Here is an 18,288-nt window from a genome sequence, read left to right as displayed (position 1 = left end):
TAGCACATTACAGTTAGTTACAAACATACAGCTGACTCTCAATGAATGGGGGTTTCAGCATGCTGACCCTCCACATAGTTTAAAATTCAATATAATTTATAGTTACCCCTCCATATACACCGTTCCCTCATCAGTGGATTCAGCCAACTGTGGGTTGTAGTTATTTACTATGGGAAAAAAATCCACATATAAGTGGACCCAGCAGTTCAAGCCCACACTGTTCAAGGGTCAACTGTATATATTTCCCCCTTCATTTAACTGTTGGAAGCCTCCAATAAAGTAGATATGTATTTTACAAATAGGGAAAGGAAGGGACAAAGAATTCACCCTTAATGAACTTGCCCAAGGCCATACAGCTATTAAGCTGCATGCTGGTTAAGCCTTGGTGCCCTAATAAGATTAAAATCTAATTTTATGCTTCTTTTGTATTTCCTGATACACTTAAACCAAGGTCTCTCCTGCAGAAAGCCTATCCTAACATCTTTCACCAACCATCCCTCCCCGCACGCTGAACACAGTTTTATCACAGCACCAACAACACATTTATAGATCTCTTGCCCCATATTCTACTTAAGCCCCTCAGGAAAAGGATCTTTTTCTTACTCTTCTTGAAATCCCCAGTACTTAATGCATGCCTGGCACAAAGTAGAAAGGTATGTGTTCAAAGGATGGAATAAGCATTACAAGTGTTCAATAAATAAACACTACAGATATTTAGAACACATCTAAATATTTGGGCTGATCCAATTTATATCACTGCAGAGATAGTCACACTTCAGTATACCTAGAACCATTAAAGTTCAAATATAAAATCTATATTCAAAGAGCAGGCATCATCAATAGAGAAAATGTAATTCTTAAGTGCCATTTACATTAAGAACAATACTCTAGTAACAATACTTAGAAACTGTAAAACACACAAGACAGTTAAGAAGAGATGCTTTTGAATAATTAGGAGTCATATTATGTCCATAGCTTAGAATTTAGCCATTTTTATTATGACTCTAAGTAACCTGAATGGGGAAGGGCCAAAAATCAGTAAAAATGACTATGTTGGAGGTAATATATTTTCAAAATTGTTGTATAGAATTTATAGTTTCAGACCTGATTTTGCTCATTGCTGCTTTCTTTTAAATTGTAATTCTTACATCAGAATGGTCTTGATGACCTGGTCCAGCCATCTAGAATTGTTGACCAATATGCACAGAACTCTTGGGCATGCTGGGCACATACAGGAATGTGCATGCAAGTAAACAAGCTCCATTTAATACAATTTAACTTCTATATTCTACAGTAGATGCTACAGGGGACAAAGTAAGGAACTGGATGGTAAAGCTCTTACACAGCTCAAAAGTACTGCTTCTCAAATGTTTTCACTATAAACAGGGTTTCCCACTCCAGGCACTCATGCCCCATGATCTCTTTATCTTAGATCGTCATAGAGTTCACATTCTTCTCTTAAAATATATATTTGTTTTAACGTAAAAGTATTTATAATTACTTACCAGTTAAATTACTTAACTCACCGCCCCCTCAGTGAGCACAACTGAAGCTCCAAGAAGATGAGTCATGTTTATCTTGTGGCTTCAAGTACCCCGGAATCATACCACTTTGTACCCTACGGGTATTCATATCCCAGTTTGAGAACCAGGGATCTAAATAATTAAACTAGCCATAATACTTAAAAGTGATCAAAATGTTCTTATAATCCCATTCCCCAAACTCTTAAGGCTAGTTTTCTCAATAGCTTTTCAAATCAGTATTGTTTCTCTTTTCAAGCAGCTCATTAGTATGCACTACCTGTCAACACTAGAGAACCCACAAGGCGTAGGTTACTTCTGGAGCAAGAGAACCCCAGCACATAGAGCCTGTCCTTCCCATCCACAGGCACCACACTGCCCAGATGGAAAACGGTGGTTGGAAGAAGAGCTTTCACTCCTGTTCCCTTCCTCCCTCTATTTGCTCCAGGCATAACTTGTAAGAAAAATCTTAGCAGTCCCTTAGATGATTCATTCATATAAGCTTATCTAATCTCGGCATTTGTAATTCTCACCTCTACACTCTTTTTCACCATTACACAAGTGCAATTAAACTATTTTCACATTTTCTAGGGATAAGAAAGATCTTCCCAGTAGCCTGAGAAGAGATATTTTTCACACCCAGAACCCTTCTTTATTGTTAATGAGATCCCAAGTCTAGTAGACACTGACATTTATGAGAGGCCTGTTTCAAGTATCCTGTACTGTTCATTATATTTCATAGCAGAAATAATAGACTAAAGTAAATTTTAAGTGACCCTTGCAAATGTTTCCCCAAAAAAATTATTTATAAGGACTGTAACACTATGATATAAACATGGGTCGTTAGCTAGGTTAACTCAAATTTAGGGAGACAATTTTTACCTAGGACATCAGCTTCTCCAAGCACAGGATTCCATCTGTTCCTTATCAAAATTACAAATTGCCACAAGCCATGGACTTTTGAGGTCATTTGCCAAGAGTCAAAATCTACAGTTCAAGAATTTCTACAGAATAGCAGCCACCATATCCTGGGGTCTTTTGATGTAGATACTCAGAATGGTACTTAATGCTTTATACACATTTGCATCAACTCTGATAATAACCTCATTAACTGGTATTATTCTCACAACTAAGAACTGTAGGAGTAGAAAGGTTAAGTAATCTACCCAGTGTCAGCCAGCTAGTGTATGGCAGTGCAAAGAGAGTTTCAAATGGAGTATTCCTTGAATATAAAGCTTATATGCTCTCAATTATCCACTGTCCTGTATCTCCTATACTCAAGAATAATCCAGCAAATCCTCCAACCCCAGGAAGGCTTAATTACTCCTATTTGTAAGTCCAAGAAATGGAAATAGCATTTACCTCTCCGTGGCTGCAAAGTCAGTTTGAGCAGGGAAAACAGAACTCAGCTCTCAAGCCTCTGGTCTGCAATCTGTCCACTACTGCATCTTGTTCTTTGGATCCAGGTCTGTAATCATTCTGAAACAGAAGCACAAATCATTTTATGGACACCAAATACACACAAATGCAGACATAGTATGAAAAGCAAAATGAAAGCAAGAGGAAAACAGATAAAATTGGGAAAAAAACAGTATACTTGCTAAAATGTCACATTACTATTACTATTTAAGTAGTGGTTTTACTGATTAAGTTAGTTTAAACCTCAAGACTATTTTTCAGTGTAATAAGATAACTATGGAGGGAGTTTTCACTGACCTTTGAAAGTCCTAAAAACACAGCAATGAAATACCTTTTCTTAGACAAATAACAAAACACTTTTTAAAAGTCAAATTGCTACTTAAGAATTCTGTCCCTAAAATAAAAATAAATGGACTGTCAAGCTTCAGGCAATGGTAGAGTGGTACTTAACTCCATGGCAGGGGCAGGGACGGACACTACTCTTCAAGAGCTAAATGTAACCATTTCCAAAGAATCTGGTATATGAGGTACAATTAAGAGGAATTCATCTCATAAAACTAATATGATACTTTATCAGATGAAGCTAAAGTCTTCTCTGCTGAAAAGGCAATTTATAACAACATAAGTAGATAATTAGTGTATTTAGTCCAAGAAACACTTTTATATTGGATTCATATATTGTCACTAAGGTGCCTCAAAAGGAATGAAATTTTATGCCCCTAAAAATTGGAAGGGTAACTAAAAATAAGATCAACTGAGAAAATAAACCATTATTCTTGGGGTACATATTAGCAGCCTATATTCAATAGCCACATCTTTGCATTCAAATACTAAACACTGAGAAAATGCAAAGGTACAGTCAGGGAAGAGCTGAACACAGCAACTAGACAAAGTTTGGGGATGTTTAAAAAAATAAATACGGTGTGCCAAATTCACACATGTGTGAACCACGTACCTCAAAGTTATGTATTGTTATTACTATTCTTTCTAAACCTGTATGTTCTTTCTCAATGCATTAAATCATGATATATCTTACTTGTTTGAAGGGGGACCTACATTTTTTGCAAAAACGTTTCTAGTCATCTGAAACCAACATAGATAAATAAGTTAGACAATACCAACTAGGTATCTGGTTTTAAAAAATGACATAGAGCCTATAAAGTAGATAATGTGGAGTGGATTTGATGCCAGTAGCATCCCTGAAGCAAAAAACCAGTTTCCCAAGCCAAGGTACATTCTGCCAGCAGGCACCACTCCACAAAGCTCTACCACAGGACTCCTCAGAACCCTAGTCAGCCACAGGTGGCTTCTGTCACTGGTAAGGAACTCCCCAAGCCACTCAGAGAAGTCCTTGGCGGGTGCCCTCATTTTTGTATATTCTTTAAAGCAAAATCCTAAAGCTCTTAGGATTTTAACGCACATTAAGTATAACTTTTACAACTACTCTTAAATAAGCAGTATTTTCCTATACAGGTAAACATTCCTGTTATCTTTCTCATCTAGTGATACGTTTCTTTGGGTAATCTTAGGTCCTCAATTTATTCTCTCTGTAGACATCGTTTTCCAATAAAAACAAAGGAGACTTCCAGCAGTCCAGTAGTTAAGGCGCCTCACTCCCCTTGCAGGGGACACGGGTTAAAAGACACAACTAAGGTCCTTGCATGCCTCATGGCATGGAAAAAAAAAAAAAAAAACACCCCACAAAACCAAATAAACAACAAAGTATGAATCCTGGCATACAGGAAATCTCAAAGGATAGCAACCCCGTGGACAAGAACTATACCTTTAGAACAAAATAAATGATGTGTAAAACCAAGAAGCTGGTGACTCTATATAGCACAACTGAAATCAAGAAGCAAAATATGGTCTGTGGAGCACAATGCTAACCTGGGAAAACAAGCTTCCCTCCTGACTCAACCACAGACCTGCTGGATTTAACACGTGTGGAGCTTATTTTAAGTGAAACATGCCACCTGCCATCCACAGTTTCAAAAGGAAAGCAAAAACGAAAATTACAATGCCAAAAATTATACAAATGGACTACTGTAATAGGCAATTAAGTGTGGTTCTATTCTCAAGACCGACCCTCCATCAACACTACTGCACATAGTTACTTAGTGCAATCTTATTTTGGAGAGGAAGAAGGAACATTTTATAGGGTTCAAAGAAGTAATGTTGAAAAGATTTCCCTATGGAGGCAGGTGCCACAAAATTCTAGAGATTACACAGAGCAGATCGGTCAGTTATGCTCAGCACCAGGCTGTTTTAATTTTCTTATAAATTTAACATAGCCTCCCTGCTCTCCTTCCCCACTCCCTGCCCAGTCAGTTAATCAAGACTTTCTTTCCTCTCTCCAAAGCAACTGCTGCATGATATTATATTAAGGTACTAGCTAGCATATTGGGGGAGAGGGGAAACCTGGCAATTCAACAGGAAGCTTAATGATGCAAGAGGACTTAAGGACAGAGTGAATTTAACATACATGCTCTGTTTAACTTCTTTTACTGCCTAAAGGGAACCTGGAATTGTAACTTTTCTAGTTGATCTAAACTCAAAGAAAGCAGGAAGACGCTCCACACGCGAATGTTTACTTACTGCTGAACTCAGGGCTACAGGAAGTCAGCTACTAAAGAGTAGTTACATTAGGCGTAGATATTTATAAACCAACTGCAACTAGTGACCCAGGATTCAATTACAACACCAACCCTCATATTTCAGCATATGGGCAAATTACCAGTGGAGTCAAGAACAAATTCATTCTGCCCTACTGGCGCTTTAGCTCGGGTTGCACAATCCCGCGACAGAACTGCCTTCGCCTAACCCTGAAGCATCAGGTACTAAGTACAGCAGTAAGTCATCATCAGGAAGTTTCAAAGCGAGACAGAAACTCAAGAGTTGCCTCAATCAACTTAGCCAACCCATAATCCCAAATTCAGGAATTTGTCACGTCACTTGAGATCAGAATGAAATTAAGTCTTGAACCCTTTGCGATCTCTTAGCGCATGAAGTCAGGCTGCTATCAATGCAACGAGAATCCTACCCTAGCTCGAGAAAAAAACTACTTGTTGGGGAACTTGTGTCCTTTCTGCCCACCGTGGGGGACCGCACCGGTCGGATCGCGCGAGGAGCCCGGCGCTAGTTTGGGGGCGCAGTGGGGCCCGGCGGGGGCGGCGAGCGCGCGTCCCCCCGCCCGCTCAGGCGGCGTCGAGGCGCGAGCAGCTCAGCCAGCCTTGCAGAGGGAGCTCTCGGCAGCTCTGGGGTCCCTCTACTCGCAGCCGCAGCAGCGCCGCCTGCGCCACTCGGTGGAGACGGAGACCAGCGGCGGCGACGCGCGGACTGGGAGCGACCGCGGAGCAGCCGGGCGGCGGGGGACGCTCGCCAGGCCGCCGGGTAGGTTCAGGGGACCGGGCAGGCTGGAGGATGGGCAGCCGGAGAGGCGTCGGCAAGAACCTGACACCCATACCGCACGGAGACTCGGCTGCGCGCGCGGTGGCTGTGTCGACCCTTGAGCGAGGGGGTCGCGGAAAACCGGGCACAGAGATCGCCTCTCGGCTGAGGCCACCCGCCGCGGGAGGGGTGGAGGGCAGAGGGCGGGCCGCGGCCGGGCCAAGAGCCGGCCTCGAGGGCAGAGACAAAGGAAGGAAAATGGAGTCGCCAGCGCGCGGGCCTCTGTCGCTGCCACCGCCGGAGGCCTAGCGCTCCGTAGGAGGGAGGCCTAGCGGGCGGGTCGGGGGGGGGAGGGGGGCCCGGCCCGGCCGCGGCGGAGACGGGCAATGGCGGCGGCCGCGCCGCAGCAGGGACGGTAGAGGGAGACAAACACCCCCCGGCGGCGGCGCTGGCGCCGGGCTGCAGCCAGCGCCGACCGGAGCGGCCCCATCGTGACACCTAGAGGCGGCCCGCGAAACCTCCTCCACCCGGGGCCCCCTTACCTCCGCGCCACACCCCCCGCAGGGCTCGCTCCGCCGCCGCTCCACCGCTCCGGCCACCCGGCGTCCCCAGCCAGCTCCGCGCACCCGCACCGGCTTCCGCCGCCGCCGCTGCCGCCAAAGAAGCAGCTCCGCGCACGGTTTAATCGCTCCACAGGCTCGGACACAAAATGGCGGCGGCGCGGTGCAGTGCGCCTGCGTCGGCGCTGCCGGGGCCGCGGGTGCTGATAAGGGAAGGGACGGGTGGGGGGGCTGGCCGGGCGACGAGTGAAGGGCGGGGGAGGAAAGGTGAGGGGAGGGGTTGGCGCAGGGCAGCATGGGAGGCGGCCCCGGGCGCCAACTTTCAAAAGCGGGCGCGATGGCGTCACGGGACGCGCTGCGGGTCGCGTCACGCCGCACGCGCCCTCGACTGGTCGCGCGTGGGCTCTTAGGGAGCCCAGCGTCCGGGCTCCAGCTGGGTGGGGCTTCCTGGGCGGAGGCAGTCCCTTCTGGGAGGCCCAGGATCCCGGCCCAGTTGACCTGCTTAGCTGCAGTCTCCCGTCCTGAATCCGAAAGGGCGGACGTGGGGCGGGGGGAGGGTGTTTGGAGGAAGCGCGCGCGGGACTAGGCCGTGGGGCTGAGGCGGTTCTTGGGCGGAGCCCCGCCCTAGTCTCCGCCCTAGCCGGGCCGGACCCGCCCTCCGAGCGCCGCAGGGCAGCCCGCCACGGGTAAGGCCGGGCGGGTCCCCTCTCACTCCCAAGTCCTCAGAAACAATCCTTCGCCCGCGAGCCAAGACGAGCAGGGCTGTCCTGTGGCTCTCTCTGCCCTACAAGAGAGCTTCCTAATACTGGGGGTGAGAGAAGAGGGCTAGGGCCCTCTCCTAGTGTGCCCAGGCCACTTCAGCCGGGAGAGGCCAGCGGAAGGCCAGACTTGATGCTTTTACACGAACGATCGTACCAGTCTTTTGCCAAAAGGGTGCTCTCTATTTGGCGCAGTGTAATTGTGTATTTGAAAATGTACGTTTCTTGTTTTTGCCTAAGAACTGTTAAGCTCTCTGTAGGCGGAGTCCTTAAGCCCCTCACTGTGCGGTTGCCCCTCCCCCTCCCGAGGATGCACCTGCAAGCTCTACCCAACCAGCAATAAAATTCCCTGAAGACTGACTGGAAGATGTTCTGGTGACTCAGGAGGAGAACCGAATCTGGCTCAGGACTGTATCTTTAATTCCCTTACCTTGAATGAAGGGGGAACAAACGGACCCAGCGTCAAGGGAACAGCTGCTGCTCCATTGAGCTGACTGTTCCATTATGAAAATGTTAGCCCAATACTGACGCCTATTTTGTTATTTCTTTTTAAAGGAAATCTGGATTTTTTTTTTTTTTAGTGTAAAATCTCCAGGTGTGGGCAACTGTATCAGATGTTTTAAAACTGCATAAGCTGATTAAGCCACCCACAAGTGCTGTCAGTTTATATGACCCCTGACTTGAAGGAAAGTGAAGAGAAGTTCCACGGCCAAATCCTAGGCACCCCAGCATTTAAGATAATGTAATGGAGAAAGAGACTTGAGAAGGAACCGCCAGGAAGACAGAAGGAAATCCACTGAGTGTTAAATTTGGAATCCAAGGGCAGAGAAGGACTCAGGAGAGGAATGGTTAATTGCGTTTAGTGCTGTTGAGAGGTCATCTTGGGCCAGAAACATGGCTATATTGAATTGGCTACCTTGGGTGCTCGCTTCAGCAGCACATATACTAAAATTGGAATGAGTTGGCTACCTTCGAAGTCACTGGTGATTATCACTGGTGAGTTTGGCTTGATTTATGTTGGTTAATCAGAGATGTGGACCTGACTAGAATGAGTTGACCTGAGAAGGAAATGGCAACCCACTCCAGTATTCTTGCCTGGAGAATCCCATGGACAGAGGAGCATGACCGGCTACAGGCCACAGGGTCACAAAGAGTCCTACACAACTGAAGCGAATGAGCAGGCAGCAGAACGGGTTAAAGCATGATCAGGAAAGTAAGGAAATAGAGACAGCACACATAGAAACATGAAAGAAGTTTAGCTACAAAAGGAGCAAAGAAATTCAGGGATAAATGTGGAAGGATATGATGTCAAGGGAGGATGACAAGATGAAAGGATTATAGCATGTTTATATGTCATTAGGAGTGATACAGGAGAGCAAATTCTTGCTTTTTTTTTTTTTTCTTCTGGCCACACTGCAGGGCTTGCAGGATCTTACAGGGTTGAACCCAGACCCACAGGAGTGAAAGCACTGAGTCTTAACCACTGGACCGCCAGGAAATTCCCTTGTTTGCCTTAAATCAGGGTGAAATTCATGAAAGAATATAAGGAAACTGGGAGGTTTGACCCTGAATAGGAACAGGATGCTTCCACTGTGGAAATTAGAGTAACAAGGGTGAAGATGGATGCAAATGCAGGGGAGAGGTAAAACAAGCTTGCAGTTTTCCTAGTGGGACTGCCTTGGTGGTATTGGTACCCATTTGAAGTTTGTAACCACAGAGTTCATTATTATTATTTTGGTCACATAGCATTCAGGATCTCAGTTCCCTAAGAGGGATCAAACCCACACCCCCTGCAGTGGAAGTGGGGACTCTTAACCACTGGACTTGCCAGGGAAGTCCTGACCATGAGTTTAAAGTTAAACCAGTTGGCCCAGTGTGTGGTTTTCCTCCAGCAACGTTACTGATTGGGTATGGACGTGAAGAAAAGGGATAATTTGATTTCTCAAAATCAAGACCCAAGTTTTCTGACACCTAGCCTTAGGTACTTGCCTTATGTGATTAACTATTCTAGAAATGTGTGAAATATTTGGAAAATTTACATGTGACCCCTTTTTCTAGAAACCAAATTATTTCAGTTATCTCATGTACACTTGAGGACTCAGGCATAAAGAAAAGGCAAACTTTTTTTGAGAAAAATTACCAGACATCTCTGGCATATTTGCATTTTGTATTTTTTTCAGCCTGCCACTCCAAAAAGCTCCTGGTATACTTAGGAACTGCATACTGGAAACAAAGCTGATTTACACTTCAATTCTTAGCTTCTTTTTTTCTAGTACTTGTAATAATATAATTCATTTTCTCTAAGACCTTGCCTCATACCATCTTATCTTTAAGCTTCAAGAATATCATCTAAAGCTTTAATGTAGGTAAATATAAAGCAATATATTTAGATGACAAAAAAAACCTCAGCTGTACTTACAATTATCTTTACAGCTGCTATGGTCTAAATCTTTGTGTCCTCTCCAAAACTCATATGTGGAAATCCTAATGTTAGATATGACGGTATTAGTAAGTGGGACCTTTGGGAGGTGCTTACGTCCCTCAGAAATGGGACTAGTGCCTTATAAAAGAGGCTTCATAGAGATCCGAGCCCCTGCCACCACGTGAGGACACAGCCTGAAGGCACCAGCTGTAAACCAGGAAAAGGGTCTTCACCAGAATGTGACCATGTTGGTGCTTTGACCTCAGATTTTCCAGCCTCCAGAACTGTGAACAGTAAACATCTGCTGTTTATAAGCACCCAGTTGGTGGTATTTTGTTATAGCACCCTGAACAGACTAAGACAACTACTAATATTTACACTGTATCAACTATCATTACAACTATAGGACCTCTGAGGCATCAATTAGAAACCAGAATGAGGTCCAAGTGGCCTTGGAGCCTGCTCTCTGCTCTCTGAAGATGAAGATCCCATGTGCTGCTCTAACATGGCTGAGAAAATGCTGAGAATCACTAGGAAAGACAAAAGGAAATGTTTTCTTCTTGCAGGAAATGGTGATGTGTCCTACTTTGTGCATGAAGTTGGCCCTAAAGATCAAGGGACGGAAAGCCCGTCCAAAAGGATAGTCTGTTTCAGGCAGGACAGAAACAGGCTGAGAAGAGTAATATGGTGAGAGCCTGGGGAATGGTTGGGATGATAAAAATAAGGACAAGTTTGTTGCCTGTAGTAGTATCCCAGACTTCGTCACCCGGAGAGAACTGTGGTGATTTAAAACTGCCTAGTGATTTAAGAAAGTGTTCTTCTCATGGACTATCTCAGGTTTGTAGTCCACAGGAGTTCAGGGCATAATCAGCAGAAGGCTGTTGGCTTACCTCGTGGCAGTAGTGAAGTCACCAGGTTCTAAGACCTGGCCCTCAGCCTCCAGAGTGGATTCCTTTCTTAGAGACTCATCAGGTTCACAGGAGCTTGATGGATAAGCCAAGTGACATTTTACTAACTTGAGAGGTGGACTGGTGCTCACATGCCGGCAAAAGGTATGTTCTCTCCCTATAGGAGAGCCTCCTGGGAAGCCATATTACCAGAAATCTTCAGTAAGCAGTTAATTAGGTTGAGATATAATTTATATAATGTAAATGTTTAATATCATCCTCTCCAGATGCTGGAGCCATACTATCTGGCATTTGAATCTTGTCTTGGTTTCTTATTAGCTGTGTGATCTTAATTGAATTAGTAACAACTGCAGGTTTCTTCTCTATAACACTTCTTCACAAAGTGGTAAGGATTGAATGAGAAAATCCAAGTAAAACTTTAGGCATAGTTCAAGGCACTGATAATCATACAATAAATGTAAACTGTAATTTTTTTGTATGCTCTTGTTAACCTACCCTCACTCCCAAATTTGCCTTCTGATGGCCATGGTCTTTAATTAATTAATAGGATTAATTAATTGAATTACTTATTGACTACACTTTTCTTGGCCTGGAAGCCATTCTTTCTGAGGAAAGTGTATTTTGTGCTATTATTCTCAGAAGAATAATTCTATTTCCAAATCTTCCTTAGTTCCCACTGTTGCCCCCAGGTAAAGCTTGCAATAATCGTGGTCATTTATATATTTTGGGGAACTCATTAAGCAAGAGACTCAATGAATTGAGGAGAGATGTGCTGATTTTCTGAGTTACAGTGGGCAAGACTCTTCCTGCCCACTTTGCGGGATAAGACCTAAAGCTACACCTGAGCACTCCCATTGCTCTGTGTCTACTGAGGACATGTGTGAGGTATAATCCAGTTCAGCAAAGATTTACTGAATACTGTCTTCAGCTCCCTTTCTAGGCACAGGGAATACAAAGATGAACCAAGATGTGTTTCCCGCTCTTAAAGTTTAGAAAACAAAACCAAAACACATTAATGCATAACTGTGATAATGGGAAGAAATGGACTCATAAAGGAGCAAATCATTTCCCAGGAGCATCTCATTTCAGCTTGGTGTTAATAGAATCAGAAGGGCTTCCCCAGTGGCTCAGTGGTAAAGAACGTGCCTTTCCAATGCAGAAGATGTGGGTTCGATCCCTGGGTTGGGAAGATCCCCTGGAGGAGGAAATGGTAACCTACTTCAGTATTCTTGCCTGGAGAATCCCATGGACAGAGGAGTCTGGCAGGCTACAGTTCATGGGGTCGCAAAGAGTCAGACATGACTGAGCACACAGGCACGCAAAAGCTCAGAAGGCATTAACAAGGTAAGGCATGTAAGGTGAAGAGCCATAATCAAGGGCATGAGAGGGTACAAGAGTTTTGGGGGGACAGTAAGTCATCCCATTCTTTCGGATGAGGGTATAGTGATACTAAACCTTGAAAGTTATTTGGATTTCTGATTCAATCGAAAATAGGCCAAAGATCTAAACAGACATTTCTCCAAAGAAGACATACAGATGGCTAAAAAACACATGAAAAGATGCTCAACATCACTCATTATCAGAGAAATGCAAATCAAAACCTCAATGAGGTACCATTACACGCCAGTCAGGATGGCTGCTATCCAAAAGTCTACAAGCAATAAATGCTGGAGAGGGTGTGGAGAAAAGGGAATCCTCTTACACTGTTGGTGGGAATGCAAACTAGTACAGCCACTATGGAGAACAGTGTGGAGATTCCTTAAAAAACTGGAAATAGAACTGCCACATGACCCAGCAATCCCACTCTTGGGCATGCACACTGAGGAAACCAGATCTGAGAGACATGTGCACCCCAATGTTCATCGCAGCACTGTTTATAATAGCCAGGACATGGAAGCAACCTAGATGCCCATCAGCAGACGAATGGATAAGGAAGCTGTGGTACATATACACTATGGAATATTACTCAGCCATTAAAAAGAATTCATTTGAATCAGTTCTAATGAGATGGATGAAACTGGAGCCCATTATACAGAGTGAAGTAAGCCAGAAAGATAAAGACCAATACAATATACTAACACATATATATGGAATTTAAACAGATGGTAACGATAACCCTATGTGCAAAACAGAAAAAGAGACACAGATGTACAGAACAGACTTTTAGACTCTGTGGGAGAAGGCGAGGGTGGGATGTTCTGAGAGAATAGCATTGAAACAAGTATACTATCAAGGGTGAAACAGATCGCCAGCCCAGGTTGGATGCATGAGACAAGTGCTCAGGGCTGGTGCACTGGGAAGACCCAGAGGGATGGGATGGAGAGGGAGGCGGGAGAGGGGATCGGGATGGGGAACACATGTAAATCCATGGCTGATTCATGTCAATGTATGGCAAAAACCACTACAATATTGTAATTAGCCTCCAACTAATAAAAAGGAAAAAAAAAAAAAAAAGATATTTGGAAAGCTTTCAATCTCAACTGCCAAGGCCAACCACTTTCTCCTAAATTTTAAAGACCTGCCCTTCTATATCATCTCCTATCCAGACTACAGGAATTTGTTTCCTTATTGATATCTGCTTTCTTCAGAACCCTATGAAAATTCTATTTTACCTCCCAGCTCAAACTATTGCTCTCTACAGTCTAAAGGATTTTGCTTGGGCCTACATCTCACATTTGAGCAGTAGGTTACTTTTGTCCTCTGTGCTCTTACCTGCATTTTTCAGATGTGCATTGATCACCCTTAAATAATCCACCTAATCTGTTCACTTTTCATTTTAAAAAACACCTTCATGCCTGCCCTGTTAATTGATGTTCACAGTTCTTTTTGAAGAGCCAGCCACAGTTTTGTCCCTTAACTCTGAAAGTGAAGTGACTTGCTCAGAGTTGTCCAGTAACTTGTTGACAAAACCAGAATGAGTACTCAGATCTTCCAGCCCCACCCTCTCTCTTCCTGTTCTTTCACTGGCCACTCTGAGCTCCTCATTCTATTAGGTAATATTTCCATTTTTATAGGGATCCTCTGTACTTGATGCTTTAGCTCAGGGAGTGCTTGGGAGGGGGAAAAGGAAGAGAGGTCTATCAGGTGAGCTCTGGACCTCTCTGCTCCCTCATTTTCTCCCCCTCCAAATTTTATGTGATTTGTTTAGAGGTAAAAAGGTTTCTTCCCCTCCACACAAGTTGGACAGTGCCTTAACCCAAAGGGAGGGCTTTAATGGTGGAAATTTCAGGCTCTTAGTAAATAGAAGAGGTATTTGGAATCACGACTTACTAATCTGTAAGTAAACCTTGAATAGGGCTTCCCAGGTGGCTCAGGAGCCCTATTAATTAATTAAAGACCATGGCCATCAGCTCAGGAGCCTGGCAGTCCATGGGGTCACAAAGAGTCAGAAACGATGAAGCAACTGAGCATGCACACACGCACGCAAGTCCTGAATCAACTGCTCTATACCCAGGTCTATGCTCAAGGTTAGGGTGCTACTGGAGAGAGAGGATGCCCCTAGCCCTCAAGTGCCTCATGTTTTGTCTTGTATTAATCTGGAGACACTAAACCCTCATGAGTATTAATAGGTAAAAGTCAAGGGTAGAGAAGCAAGTAAAAGGAGGGTATGAGTAGCAGGTGTGAGAGGAACAGATTAGTCACTAGATATCACTGTGGTCATACGAGACTTCACAGTGAAGCAAGGATGACTCTCAAACTTCTCCCTCTAACCTACATGTTTCTCTTCTTGCCCAGATCTACATGTCTAGCTTCTTTCTGGACACTTCCTCCTGGATGGCTCCCAGGCTACCCTTAGGAGCCTTGTCACTCTCCTCCTCATTTGCTTCGCTAGGGCTCCCCCTTTACAATGAAAGATACCCCCATCCATCCACCACACTGGCCAGAAACCTAAGCTTCATTCTCTCCTCTCCCACATCCCATCAGTTTCCAAATCCCATCCATTCTACCTTCTGAACATTTCACTCTAACCTCCTCTCTATCCCTGCCTGGCTTAGCATCAGGCTCCTCACTGCTCCCTGCCTCCTCCCTCAACACAAAGCAACCTTTCCAAACCACAGATGGGATCACAAAATTCCCCCACTTCAAGCCCATGCATGAGTCCCCAGTGTCCTAGGAGTAAATCCCAACTCCTCAGCCACTCCACAAGCCCCTTTCTAACTGCCCCCTCTGGCCCCTGGGGTTTCAACTTGTCTCCTCCACTCGTCTGACCTCAGTTCTCTCTCCCTGTATTGTCCCCTGCTCAGGCTTCCATTCCATTCCTTATTTGAGAACCCAGTGGTAAAAGTGCATTCTAAGGAGCTACATTTCACAGGGGACTCTGAGGGGTGTTTTTATCCAGACTTTTTCTGCACTAAACATATACTGTTCTTTCATATTCACAGTGTTTTCAGATTGTGTTAAGTTTTAGAGATATGCATCAAAAGCTATTTCTTGACCACTTACTATGTATTTGGCCTTAGTTGCTGGGAACAGTAAAGGCAGATGCAGCCTGATTAAACAGAGAATTGCCTGGAGCACGTGTTTAAAATAAAGAGTCCTTGGTCTCTGAATTTGAATCTCCAGGGAAGTTCTCAGGTGAATTTTAGAACTGAGTAAGTTGGAAAGACCTAACCTGATTTCATTTATAAGAAATATTCAGGGACCTCCCAGTGGTTAAAATTCCCACTTCCACTGCTGGGGACATGGGTTCAATCCCTAATTAGGGAACTAAGATCCCACATGCCAGGTGATACAGCCAAAAAAAAAAAAAAGAAGAAGAAAGAAATATCCAGAACAGGCAAATCTATAGAATCTATGTAGATTAGTGGTTGCCTTGGGGGCTGGGGAGCAGGAAAGGGAAGGGGATGCAGAGATCCTGGGGATGATACTTAAGGAGTGCTGAATTTCTTTTGAGGTTGATGAAATCTCTAAAATTGATTTGGTGATGATTGCACAACCCTAAATACACTAAAAGCTGCTACTGAATTGTACATTTTAAACTGATGAATTGTATGGTATGTGGACTAAATCTCACTAAAGCTGTTTAAAAACAAAACAAAAAACTTGGACCGAGCTCTACAAGGAAGGCAGCAATCATCTTTCCGAGACTTGGGTGGTATGCGTTACTTAGCTGACTAGTCAGCAAATACTTACAGGTGTGTATATTGGAGGTGTAAACGAGTGATTGCAATGGGGTGTGATTCCCCTAAAAATGTACTAGGGGAAACACGTGCTCCTATGACAGGAGCACAGTGGAAGGGAAGCTTCCTGAGGAAGTTTGTGATGTTCAGCTTGAAGCCTATCAGGTAACCAGGCATTAGCAAGGCAAGATGAGTGTACCACAGAGGGGCAAGCAAGCCCCAAGGATGGTTCAGTGAGGTCCAGTGCAGACTGAGAAGTTACGTGGCAGAAATGGGGCTGGAGAGAGGAACCCACTTAAAAGCCTTTGTGAGCCAGGTTGAGGGGGCTGGAATTTTCCCTAAGAGAAACAGACTATAGTGATGGGTCTGTTTTTAGAAATCACTTTGCACCTTGGAGACTGGATGGAAAAAGGGCAAGACCAGAGGCAGGGAGCCCGTGAGGGGGCAGTTTTAGTGTTTAGGAGAGAGGTCAACATGTCTGGAAACTGAGTGGTGCCAATGGGGATGAAGAGAAACAGACAGAACTTAGCAATATTTAGGGCATTTAATTGCAAAGATTCTGATGGTTGGGATGAGGGTATAGGGGCAAGAATCAAGAGTGAGGCCCAGTTGTGTGGCTTGAGTGCCTGGGTAGTTGGTAACCCCAAGAGTCCGGGAGGAGAAGCAGGTTTTGAGATGTTTGATTTTGAGCATGCTCTTCAAAAGATGTCCAGTCAGCAGTTGGACATGAGGGTCGGGAGATGAGGGGAGAGCCATGTGAATCACAGCCATGAGGCATACAGCCTCCGCATATAGATGGAAGCCAGAGACATGGGTAAGGTGGTTCAGGGAGTGTGTTTCAAAAGAGAGGAGCAAGGGGCCTAGAATGGAATGTTGTGGAGTGATGTTTGTAAGAGGACGCTTGGGGAGGAAGAAGAGAAAGTTGTAGGGAGATTCAGGGCAAACAGCTAGAAACGTCGGTGTTAGCATGGCAATTCAGTTGCTTATTCAGCTTCTGCAAGTCAATACTCTTGGCAGATCCAATATGCTCTGGGTGTCTTCAGAGAGAAATGAGACTTGACCCTTGATATCAAACTCAAACTGTGACCATCACCCCATTGCAGCCTTCTGAAACAAGGGGCCCCTTCCTGCAGGTCAATGACAGTCTTATTTTCCAAATGATAGATGTTTTTCCTTAGCAGTTCATACAAGTCTGGGAGTTCTTCCCAAGCACACCCTCTATATTACATCAGACCAGGAGAGCCAGGTCTGGCAGTCAGGCCAAGAGCCTTCTGTCCGTGGCCAAGAGATGGCCTAAATAGGGTCCTCCAGGGATGCCAGGGGTGGGGGGGAGCATGTCATATGCCCAGGGTTCAGCACATTGTGCCCACAACACCAGGCAGAAGCACACAAGGAAGGCAGCCCCGCTTGTGGGCGAGACAAAGAAGCAGTTCTCTTCCCACGTGCCAACCCATCTGCCTCTTTGCCTTTACCAACATGTTTTTTCTTTCTTCTTTTTTTGGTCCTCTGAAGCTTTGAATACATGAGGAAGGAGAGTAGGAGACTGCAGGAAAGGTAAGGTTGGAAAAGGGTGAAAGGAAAGGTGGTGTTGGGGGGGATCCAGTGCCCACCGACCCAATAAACTGCATCCTGGACTACCTCAGCCTGATCCATTTTTCTGCAGCGCGGGCTTATAAGTTTCTCCCGGGGAGAGACCCAGCAGTGGTGGCCAGGGCATGGCTGCGGCCTTGATGGACTTGATCGATGGGGTGTTTCTCAGGGTGTCACAGACCTTGGAGGCCCACTTCCTTCTGTCCCCTCACAGAGGCTGGCACAGGCTCCACAGGACAGCTGGGCACAGGCTTTCCCTGCTCTGGTGCATCGGACTCCTGGTGGTGTCATCAGCCTCCCGTCACCAGAGGCAGCAGGCTCAAAACTGTCCAGAGTCGCCAGAGTGAGAGGCTCTCTGAACCTGTGTGACAGCAGGGGAGGAGGTGTGCTGGGAGCAGCCTTGCCCTGTGGGGAGACCTATGGGAGCACCTGTGAGGGTTTGTGTGTGCTGGGGGAGGGCAGGGTGTGCAGAAGGGAGGACAAGGGCTTCCCCTGCCCCCAACCCCCGCCACCTCATAGACGTGGGCCTGAGCGTAGGAGGCCGTACAGCCTGACTTTAAGTAACTGATGGAGAGGGGTTAGGTGGCTGTTCTGGGGTTGATCC

General features: G+C 45.2%; 1 protein-coding gene and 1 long non-coding RNA gene across 4 annotated transcripts in view; one reads left to right on the top strand and one right to left on the bottom strand.

The window, feature by feature from the left end:
- The window catches only part of CTCF (CCCTC-binding factor), a 43,067-nt gene extending 36,073 nt beyond the window's left edge, over positions 1-6,994 (bottom strand). For 2 of the 3 annotated variants that reach the window (XM_061138733.1, XM_061138735.1), the window contains exons 1-2: positions 6,869-6,994; positions 2,883-2,999 (exon numbers count right to left, since the gene is read on the bottom strand). The gene's annotated coding sequence lies outside the window, so the exon portion shown is untranslated. Of the gene's footprint in view, positions 1-1,505; positions 1,619-2,882; positions 3,000-6,868 lie in introns of all 3 variants that reach the window. The other variant, XM_061138734.1, reaches the window with a different exon arrangement.
- A 153-nt stretch (positions 6,995-7,147) lies between these two features.
- LOC133054086 (uncharacterized) lies at positions 7,148-17,830 on the top strand. Its single transcript, XR_009692371.1, has 3 exons — positions 7,148-8,640; positions 9,064-9,286; positions 10,633-17,830. It is a non-coding gene; the product is annotated as an uncharacterized LOC133054086 (long non-coding RNA).
- Positions 17,831-18,288: the final 458 nt, after the last annotated feature.

The sequence above is a fragment of the Dama dama genome, chromosome 4, assembly GCF_033118175.1.
Source record: "Dama dama isolate Ldn47 chromosome 4, ASM3311817v1, whole genome shotgun sequence".
Classification (NCBI taxonomy): Eukaryota; Metazoa; Chordata; class Mammalia; order Artiodactyla; family Cervidae; genus Dama; species Dama dama.
This window is presented reverse-complemented; position numbering and strand designations above follow the sequence as displayed.